This window comes from Haliotis asinina, chromosome 9, assembly GCF_037392515.1.
Source record: "Haliotis asinina isolate JCU_RB_2024 chromosome 9, JCU_Hal_asi_v2, whole genome shotgun sequence".
Lineage (NCBI taxonomy): Eukaryota > Metazoa > Mollusca > Gastropoda > Lepetellida > Haliotidae > Haliotis > Haliotis asinina.
In genome coordinates, this window is record NC_090288.1 from 49455196 (window position 1) to 49466312 (window position 11117).

Genomic DNA, 11117 nt, shown 5'->3' on the forward strand with positions numbered 1-11117 from the left:
GCGGAGATACTGACTGAACGCCGAGTCTTGGTTCCGTGGAGATACTGGAAACAGGGGAGGTAATTCTAATGGTGTTGAACTGGCGCGCTTTTTGAGTACAGCTATCAACGGTTCCCCGATATAACGCCGCTTATGATCACATGACTAATGTTCAGACTGTATCATGTGTCTCAGCAATGCCGTTAAATTGTGTGATTCCACTGAGAATTTCAAATGTCGTACGTGTAATTACTCTGAAACTGAAGCATCCAGTACAGTAGCCATGAAGCAGAACGTACCAAAGCTACTGGTGATGATCATTAATGATACCTGAAACATTACCCAATTCATTACTCTGTAGTGCGCGCGCGCGCACGTGTGTGTGTGTGTGTGTGTGCGCGTGCGTGCGTGTGTGTGTGCGTGTGCGTGTGTGTTTGTGTGTGTGATTCCCGATTCATGAAAAGAATATGAATGATTGTGATCAACTGGCACCAGGGTCCTCGACATGAAAAAATATATAAGGAGGGATTTTAGAGTCATTTGTTTCTTTACCTTTTCTTAAAGTTTCAAGACAAAAAATGTACATTGAAATTCAAAGATGCCATTGTACCAGTAAAGGTTGCATTTTCTTCATTTAACATTTTAATTAAAAGCTCTTCAAAAACATTTCTTGTTTGCCTTGTAAGTTTTGTGGCTGTGCGACTCAGGCTGTTATCTTTTGACCTGTCAATAAATATGTATTGACTGTAAAACGTGCATAAATGCATACCGCATTATAAGTTAAAGTATTAGTCTGAAAACGTGTATTTAACGGGTGTTGAAGTTAGCATCTTTAAACATGTGGCTGTGTCCTGCCACAGTTTCATGTTGCTTTTAGCAATATTCCAGTAATATCACGGTGGGTGACATGAACAAATTAACCATACCCATGTAGGGATTCGAACCCCGTGACGTTGCGTGAGGAGAGAACGCTTGACCTACTTGGCTACCCCACCGCCCCTTGTGTGCTGCAACATGTGAGATGGTCTCGGTCATCCTAAGGAAAACTAATGTCAGTTAGCATTTGAACATTTTGAAAAATCACATACAATGCTAGTATCAAGTATGTCGATTCTGTGAGCTCCATCAATAATTTCTGAGGGTAATGTCTTGATAATGAGTATACAGGTATATGAGGGGCGTGTGTGATGAGAATGTGTGGACACATTGCTCTTTCCACTGAGGGGCAGGGACGAATGTGCCGTCTTCCAGAGGGGACGGAGGTCCGTTTCGTAGAGGGGTGGGGATTTCTATATTTTCATTCTCATGAGGACTAAACAAAGTCGGTATTTAGATTCTATAATTATAGACTACGTATTATTGTGCAAGTGTATGTGTGTGTGCGCGCGCGCGCGCGTGCGTGCGTGTGTGTGTCTGTGTCTGGTTTGGGGGCTGCGCATACCCTCTTTTGTCCTGAAAGTTTATTAAATGACCAATGGAATGGACCCCACCCTACCCCCTTTCTCAAAAAGCAGTATCCGCCCTCTTTGTATTGCAAATATATTTCTGGAAGAACCCTGAATGTCAAAAGTATGGTCAAGACGGTGTCAAGACGGTGTCAAGACGGTGTCAAGACTGGCAAGCCAAAAGAAAAGGAATCAGGCATGACCAAATTTTTCAACTGCCACTTATCCGTGTTTGTAACTGATGCCGTGATCACTGAATTGATGTTTACTGTCTCGATGTGAAATAACACTAATACAATTTTATTGAGCTCCTAATATCCAACTTACAATGGTTAGTGAAAATACATACAGTGACAAAACTGGAACACATATAAATAAAACAGGGAGAGATTATATACTGGTTCCTACACAGAAAGAAATAGTTGAGTCTTAAGCTGTGAGTTAAAGGCGTCTTTAGTGCTTGTATTAATGAGGTGTGGTGGAAGTGAAGTCCAGAGGTGTGGGCCAATGAAAGAGAAGGCGCGTTCGAAAAGTCCATTTAGTGAGTCAAGGTTTGGTTGAGTCAAGGGAGGGTCACTTGAGGACTGAGATACGGTTGAGGTGAGTAAAGGAAGTTAAGTTCTTTGAGACAGATGGAAAGATTTTATTGCAGAGACATACTGAATTCCAGTTTGAATTCCTTGCAAGATTGATTGTGCATTTACGCTGATTATAACACTTTGCACATCGGGTTTTTTTTCTGTCATACTACAATCAACTGAAGAAAAGGTACACAGACAACTGTTATGATATAATTCGACAATGTAACATGTACATTAGGTTAACGAAAGCACAATACTATAAAAACAAACTACCCCCCAAACAACCATACCTATTTTAAATGAGAGCATGCAAAAATAATGAGATTGGTATAAAATCCCGGGAAAAGATTACATTGTGACATTTATAACCAACTGACCTTTTGCACATGACTTGACGCGTCCACAAATGCGGCACCCCATCATCGGCGGGTAGAATCGAAACAAAGTTCGTAAGGTTAATAAGTACAGGTAGGCCTTACGAATCGGAACAATTTGTCAGTCGAAATCGACTGTTTCACAAAAACATGGTCAGAAGCCACCAGATTCAAACACTGGTTCACCGAGAACGGGTAGACACATGAAGAAAGATGTATGTTAGAATTCAAACCCGAAGACAACGGTTTTGTATCCGAGATGAGAGATAAAGAGAAAAAAATCAGGACGAGCGAGATTTGAGGACCTAAAGGTGTTGTGCATGATTTTTTCGTTCCTTCTCGGTCTCTGTGAAGTGTTTTTTGGACGATGCGGAATCATATGCATAAACGTCGCCAAAGATCCCGTGAATGGTTACTAGTATATACACATGGCTAAGGGAATTGTAATTGAAGTGCCCTTGCGCTCCGCATACATACACAGGCGATGGAAGTAGCCTGCATTGGTGGGCGTGGCCATGGCTGGACAACTCACGCACAGCAACAACGGTGCTTATCAGGATTTCCCTGGATACCATGATAACCATAACAGAAAATAACAACAGACAGGATGTAATAAGGTTTCAGATTACCAACAAGTTACATGTATGTATATTCGATCGCTGAATCAACGAAATCCCGTTTGTAAAATCCCACGTTCTCATCAGTTCACGTCTGCTGAGAGGCGTTTACAGGTATGATGCCCAGTCATTTATGACATTGTATATTTTTCCATCTGTTTTATTTTTGACACGTGTACATACATGGAAAGAGACATCGGATAGAGAAGTTAACAGTTGAAAATACACTAACATATTTCAAACTATTTCAATTTGCGTCGTTATCTTTGGCGTACATTAGTTGTACGGCTCCACGTGTTGTCACGGAGATTCCTTCTGGTGTATAAATATGAATTGTGTATTTTTCAGTCACAGTATATGTCCTCAGTATAATGTGTAGTACATAATCATACAAAACAGTCTTGACGCTCTGTATTGTATATAGATGCAGACTCACAGGTCCGAGGTTAAAATATCTTATGTTTGCAATAGAAAACCCACCCCCGCCACCAAAGGGCTATCGGAGCTAATTGGCTCAGAACTCAAAGTATAATTCTCATTGGTTCTATTTTCTAAAATATTATTTGGTTTGAAATTTTAAAAGAATCGTTCTCATATTTATTGTATCACTGAAGAACACACCGCCACCTTCACCAAATTGTATTTTAGAAATCAAACCATGGAGAATTTTCTTTATCTATTACTTACCTGTGAAAATCAAGAAATTTGCATTTTTCGTCACACATTTTGACATGGCAGGGTCACCTGGCTGGACACCCATTCCTTAACCCAGTGATCAGTAAACCAATGTATTGTTACACAAAAACGTGAGGGTTAGTTTGATTGATATCAACAAAATAGCAACATTTTGTCTGTTTCCAATTATACTGAAATTCGAAATACTAGCTTTTACCATCAAGTGTATATTGTTATGAGGTGTTGTAGTGAGTGAGTTTACTTCTACGCCTCTTGGAGAAGTATTTCAGTTTGTTCTGAATTATTAGCCGGCATGTGGTGCAGTGTGGTGCAGGAGTATGCCTCCTGTCAGTGCTTGCTGATCTCTCTTCGACCGACAAGCCATTATAAGCATGCACCTTAATCGGAAGATTTCTACACTCGGCAGTAGTCCTGCAATGTCACGACGGTCTGCACATACAGTGCACTCTGTCTATCTCGGACTCTGGATTGAACTCACAGTCCCGACGTAGTGCACTGTAATCGATTCTGAACCAGACAATCCAGTCACCATGATATGCATCAGCGAGCTAACCACCTGATCCCATTAGTCGCCTCCTGTGACAAGCAAGGGTAGCCCGATCTTCGTGGGTTCGTCTCAATAAACGCAGTAACCCAGAAGGTCTGGAATCGGAGGAAACTGGTATATCTTTCTGTGGTGCGGTAAGAAAGAAAAAGATTTGTCCTCGTGGGTTTGCTGAAGTTGTTAACCCCATTCGTCAGGTCAAGCGAAAACCTCTTGGCCCAAGAATCCTCTGTAATGCGTGTAGAGAGGCAAGCGTTTGACTATTTGTGTATGTCAGCTTGTTAACTGCTTGACCTGTTCGTTTTACTGATATGGTCAGGAACCATAACTCTTCATCATGAAGACGCGTAACTATATATGATTAGCGAGTGAGCTCAGCGCTCTTCCGGAAACTCAGGGTGAGTGACGACTGAGTGAGTGAGTGAGGTAGTGAGGTCTTGGTCAGTCTTTTTCCTCCAACGAAGGTAATCAGTAATGATATGCAAAGTTTCTCAGCAAATAATAGCCTAATTGTAGTTTTGATTGAACAGCATCTATAATTAAATAACGTCTATCGACCTGCACAAAAAGACCGTAGCCTCTTTGATGTAAAACTGGTCTTGCTAATGAATTTCTGGGTCGCTTTATGGCAATTGTATTGATCACAGTAGGTAACTAAATAATAGACTCTCAGTCGGAGATGATAGACATTTCCGAAAGGATATCCTTACATGCGACCTTGTAATGGTGAACTCACGGCCAGTATTTGAGTAACCTTGAACATATTTAGGACAGGCTTCGCCTCTTAAGGAATCCACGACAGCCATCCAGTATTGATTTATACTGATCCCAGTCAGTTTCCGCTTACAAATGCGCAACTGCCTTCTTGATTCAAAAGTTACGTGAAGTTCTATACAACTACCATTACTTGATAATGGGTTTGTTTTTTTAAACGCAACCGGTGGGTTATTTTAATGGATAAACCGTTTCCTCGTCACGCTGAAGATCCATGTTATCATTTCCACATGGATACAACGTGTTAAGCCTATGTCTGGGAGTCACCTGCCGTAGTATTGCTCTGATAATGCTAAAAACGGCGTAAAATGTCACTCACTCATTAACTTTCTCACATGGGTAGAGTGAGCGAGTTTAGTTTTTGTCCAGTTTTATGGCGGCGGTCTGAAAATAATCGATTCAGTCAGACAATCCAGTGATCAACAACACGAGCTACCCACAACAGTTTGGTGATTGATATTACGAGCATCCACCTACGCCGCCTGCATACGACGACACACAACCAGCCAAAGTCCATCCGATCGAGCTCTTCGCCTCTGGCGACAAACCTGGAGATCTGCTACCCAGTTCTTATCAGGGCATTTAACGATATAAAGACAAGAGATTTTACAGTGAGAGTGAGTGAGTGATTGAGTTGAGTATTACGCCACACTCAGCAATATTCCAGCTATATGGCGGCGGTATGTAAATAATCAAGTCTGGACCAGACAATCCAGTGATCAACAGCATGAGCATTGATCTGCGCAAATGGGAACCGACGACATGTGTCAACCAAGTCAGCGAGTCTGACCACCCGATCCCGTTAGTCACCTCTTACGACAAGCATAATCGCCTTTTATGGCAAACATAGGTTGCTGAAGGCCTATTCTACCCCGTGACCTTCATGGGTCTTGATGAAGCGATGTGATGCATTGTAACTGAAACCGATAATGGTTAAGATACGACTCTAAATAAAATGACCATTGGATTTGAGCAAAAAAAACCCTTGAATATGACGTTACTGAAACGTCACAAGGTTGTACTCAGTCAACCAAACACTGCAACAATTAGACCCGAGCCACTATTCTACTAGGATACATGTATCGAATACCCAACCATTTCGTCTGTTACTTGAGCCACTATTCAACATAGGTGTGCGTTTTATTGTGCGTGTCAGTTTATGAATGTTTGTTGTTTGTGTGTAACTGTCAATGCCACCAGTCTCATTGAGAAGCAGGTCGCAAATCTGGGTATAGGTAACTCTCAACACGCAGGATGCAGTGGATGATAGCATGAGCACCGACCCAAAGTGTCAGGATACGATGACAATCACCCACGTCATATACAGTTGTAATTGGCAACACCCTATTTTGACATTATCCAGTGCGTTGTTATAGCAGTTTTTTAACTGATGCTTCTGTACCACCTTGTCTCCCCGAGAGGGTTTTATTATTCTAGCTAAAATATGTATGGGGAATCTTCCACTTTCTCCATATACTATGGTATTATGTGTACACGAGTTACCCACAACAGTTTGGTGATTGAAATCATGAGCATCGACCTTGGCCGCCTGCATGCGACGACACGCAACCAGCCAAAGTCCATCCGATCGAGCTCGTCGCCTCTGGCGACAAACCTGGAGATCTGCTACTCAGGTCTTTCACTCCTTAAACTTTCATGCTAGTAGATAAATGTATTTTTCTCAATTACATCAAAATGATTGAAACCCCATACCTCGGAGCCATACAATAGAATAGGAAGGATTTTTGTATCAAATATTTTGAAAAAGGAATGATAATCAATATCTACGAGTTTGCGAATGCTTTTTAGAACCACAAATACCTTTCTGGCTTGTGTGGAACAATATTTAGCATGTGCTGAAAAGCCAAGATGATTAGTGAAGCAGACTCTCAGGTATTTATAAATTACGATTATGAGACTTGGCGTGGCTCTGTTTTAAATTTTTTCCCGTTTTAGATAGTTCGCGCCCATTTTTGAATACAACTATTTTAATTTACTCAATATTAACAGTTAATCCTGCCTCAATGCAGTAATGCTCCAGCTCATGTATATGCCTTTGTAATTCAACTGTAGTCGCAAACTAAATCATATCAGCAAACAATAAAAACAACTGTGTCATATAGAATACCATGGGTACCATTTTGTTGTATTATCGTAGCAAATTTATTAATGAACATTGAGAACAGGAACTGATCCTGATTTTTACAAAGCACAAATATACTAAAAATTCAGTATATGTCCTCTGTGATTCAAATTCCAGAACTGGTTGCGAAGAAGGTATCATGAAAGGTCGCACTACCGAAACAAAACATCGTCGCTCTGTGCTAATTAATTATCCTCTTCGTTTTACCCTCACAAGGACGAAAAACAGATTGTTTTCATGGAAATCCCCAAAATATTATTATGGTATAAACATTTCTCTGTGCTGTCTTCATGATCTGTATTGTAAGGTGTAATTTAGGATGCTGTTCCCCCAGTGTATTGGCTGAACGACTTGCTGTCACACCGTTAATCCTCCTAGCCATCTTATGTTGCGACGACACTATGAGCACTGACGTCACTGCCGTTCAGGTCAGGTGTCTTCAAAACTAGGACAGTTGTCTTTTGGATTCAGTCGTACTATTTACAAGACAGGGACTTTGCAAAGGGTGTTTACCCTTGAGTATTCCAGAGACAGTATGGAAGCTTCAGGGTCGATTAACAGCGTTAGTTGAATTCCTCCATAATTGTCGATATTGACTCGAGTTCAAATTGGTTGGTACGCAGAGGACGCTTGATATGTAAAAACATGTTTCTCTCCTTTGTCACATCCAGTCGCGATTATTTAGAAACCGCCCTTGTATACACGGACTGAGTGGGATTGGTTGCCACTAATACATACAAAACACGAATCCGATGAAGCTCGAGAAAAGAAAACAACAGATGCAAACACCCTCACATATCACACCACAAGAAGACAAAAAAACCTCAACCAACCAAAACAGAAATAAAATAGACATCGCGAGAACAATAGCATTAATCAGTTGAAAATAGAACACCAGAAACTACCCACTTTTCATAACTAACGCTGCCTTACCTAAAAGTACAGAACACGATGAAACAAAAGGAAGGTGGTTATAGTGGGCAGAGGAACGGTGACTTAACGGCCGTGGCCAAAGGTTCCAGATCCACAGTCATAAGAAGCAGGTAATCCCGGATAAGTTCGTATCGACTGCCCACACCGCATGGTGACATACCGTTTCAAATTACACAGGTTTCTGGGGCTTCCTGTAATACGTCTTCCTTTAAACCGCGGACGTTCACTTAGGTTTCAGCTTAAGGTTAAAGCCTCATGCACATCTCTCTGCGAATGTGCGTTAGAACTGGTCCGCAGGAACCCATGCTAGAGGCTAAACTTGGTTGGTGAGGACAACGTATCTCAGTTGCTTAGATCAATGAACATTAGTCAGACAGGTGAACTTCCTTGAGTGGCATTTTAGAAGTTGAGACATACAATACTGAACACACTTATGGACAGCAACGTTTGGAGTGCGATGTTCCTGACAACAGGATGGTACAAGAACGTATGGAAACGTCGCATTCTCGAAATAAAAGAAGTTGTTATCCACAATGGTTGTTCAGTATTTACAAGCTAGTCTCGACAGACTTGATTATTTAGAGATCCAAGTCATGAGGCTGGATTATTATTGAATGCGACGTAAACAACCAACAAAGTTAACGCGAAAACACAAACAAACAATCATGGAGAGGTTAACAGGTTATATCACATAGATCGCTCATGATATTGATCACTGGATTCTCTGGTCCATTCTATATTATTTACAGACCACAGCAATACAGTGCTGTTGGGATATTGCTGAGTGCGGTGTAAACAACAAACAAACGTTAAACAAGTTCACTCACTCACTGACACCTCCGCTGAAGTTGCTTTATGTTAGCAATGCTGTAGACGTCAGTCATGTGTCTTGCATGGATGTTGATCCTGTCTAATGCTGAACGATATTGATTATAGAAGACTATTTTTTCACCCCCTCCCACTCACTTGCATTGTTTGTTGGTTAAAGTTTACTACTGTAACGGAAAATCTTATATATAGCCTTAGGTAATTCAGTAGATATCGATTATGTTCAAATTACCTTACGTTTTCCTACCAGAATCCCACGTAAATCAAACCAGTGTAAAATATCAATATATATAAGCAAGAGATTATAAAAATAATGATAGACTTAAATGGTTGGAGCATTTATTTTTCATATTTTTTGTATGCATTATGGATGTATGATATAATGTATAAATCTTTCATGTGTAAATTATAGATATATGATATTTCGATCAGTACGTTATGGTTTATGAATATTTAACATAGCTTTGAAGGCCGTGTGGCGTTTCAGAGACAAGCCGCTCCAGATAATAACTGACTCTGTTATACATTGCCACAAACTCCAAACTATCCCAAGCTTCACTGCCTCCATTCCACTGTATCAATTACTGGGGATCTACATTATGTCAGCCGGGCTTCGTGGAATCAGTGTCCGTATTAATATCTTGTAATTACTATCTTGGCAGTGAACCTGTTTTGAAGATCAGTTCACTCTTAGCTTTGACGTAAATCCAGGGCCAAGGAGAAGTCGACATTCATTCTTATCAAAGGGCAAGCGCTACACTTTTATGGCATGCATGTGACAAATCCTAGACCCGTATGTCAATAAACAAAGACAATCAAGTGACAACCATCCTCAGATATCAAATCATAAGACTTTGCTGACGTCACGGATGTCATGGTAACTATCGCTTGTAAGAGCTTTTGTTGTACGGACTAAAAAAGGATGATGATGATAAGATGGCAATATATGAACGCTGGGAGAGAGCGGACAGGGAATGTGGGGACTGAGGGAGACTGTTGACTGATTTGTTGTTATGGTAACACACACAGCGTAGGTGAAGGTGGAGGTTGCAAGGTTAGATAATCTGAAGTAAAACAGAAGAACAATGAAATCCGGCAATATAATTTCTGTTTTGTGACTCGGTCATTAAGAGTATTAGAATGATTTCAGGCCGCTTATTCCTCCAACATTCCTCCAATAAACTAAACGTCGGCCATTCATGCAATGAAAGGACAATCCTTGACATTCAAGGCGGAACATGGCAGAGGATTTCCTCTTATCTCATGGAGCTCATTGCATGAACTGAATCCATAGGATCTGGAGGTATGAACACAACATGTTCACGATCTGGATACAAATTTCAGGTATCAGTCCCAGTTACCAAACCCATTGAAAAGTAAAGCTGCTTTACTTAGTAGGTGTGCGGTAGGTATTCTACAACCTTCAGTATTTTCGCAATGCATATCCATAAATGAAGCAAATACAAATAATTTTGTTTCCAAGGCAGTCCTCAACATGAAAACACGTGTACGAATGATGCAGATGTTGATACCACGGTAGGCGTGTGTAATTATTAGCATTTATTAGATAGAAACCGGCCGAGGTCATTAAGGCAGCGTATATAGGTATTGATTGAGTGGGCGTGGGGTAAAATGTAAGGTCGCATCTCAGATTCATCAGTTTGGAGTTTCTTCACTTACGCACGCACGCACTGAGCACTATTTCTAACTCGGAGTCGTTAGTATGGAAACACCGGGCGATAACAGTTGGTGTGGTTGGTTGTTGATTAACGCAGCACATCGCGATATGCCAGCTATATGGCGGCGGTCTGTAAATTTTCAAATCTGGACCAGACAAATCCAGTGATCAACAGCATGAGCATAGATTTAAGAAGTCGGGATACGATGACATGTGTCAACCAAACCAGCGAGCCTGACCACCCGATCCCGTTAGTCGCCTCTCACGACAAGCATGGATTACTGAGGGACAATTCTTCATTGGTTGATAATATTCTGAAATGTTGATTTTCAAGATTCACGTCGTTTCCCAAATGCTAGTCATGGACACGAACATCAAGGTATCCAGTATGCGGGATGGTGGTGTAGTGGTTAATGCGTTCGCTGGTCTCACTGTCAATTAACTTTCTTATTAGTAACGCCAAATTCGGGACATCCTTCGCCCTGATCCCTTTAACGTACCACAATGGAGATATTTAAATACAAA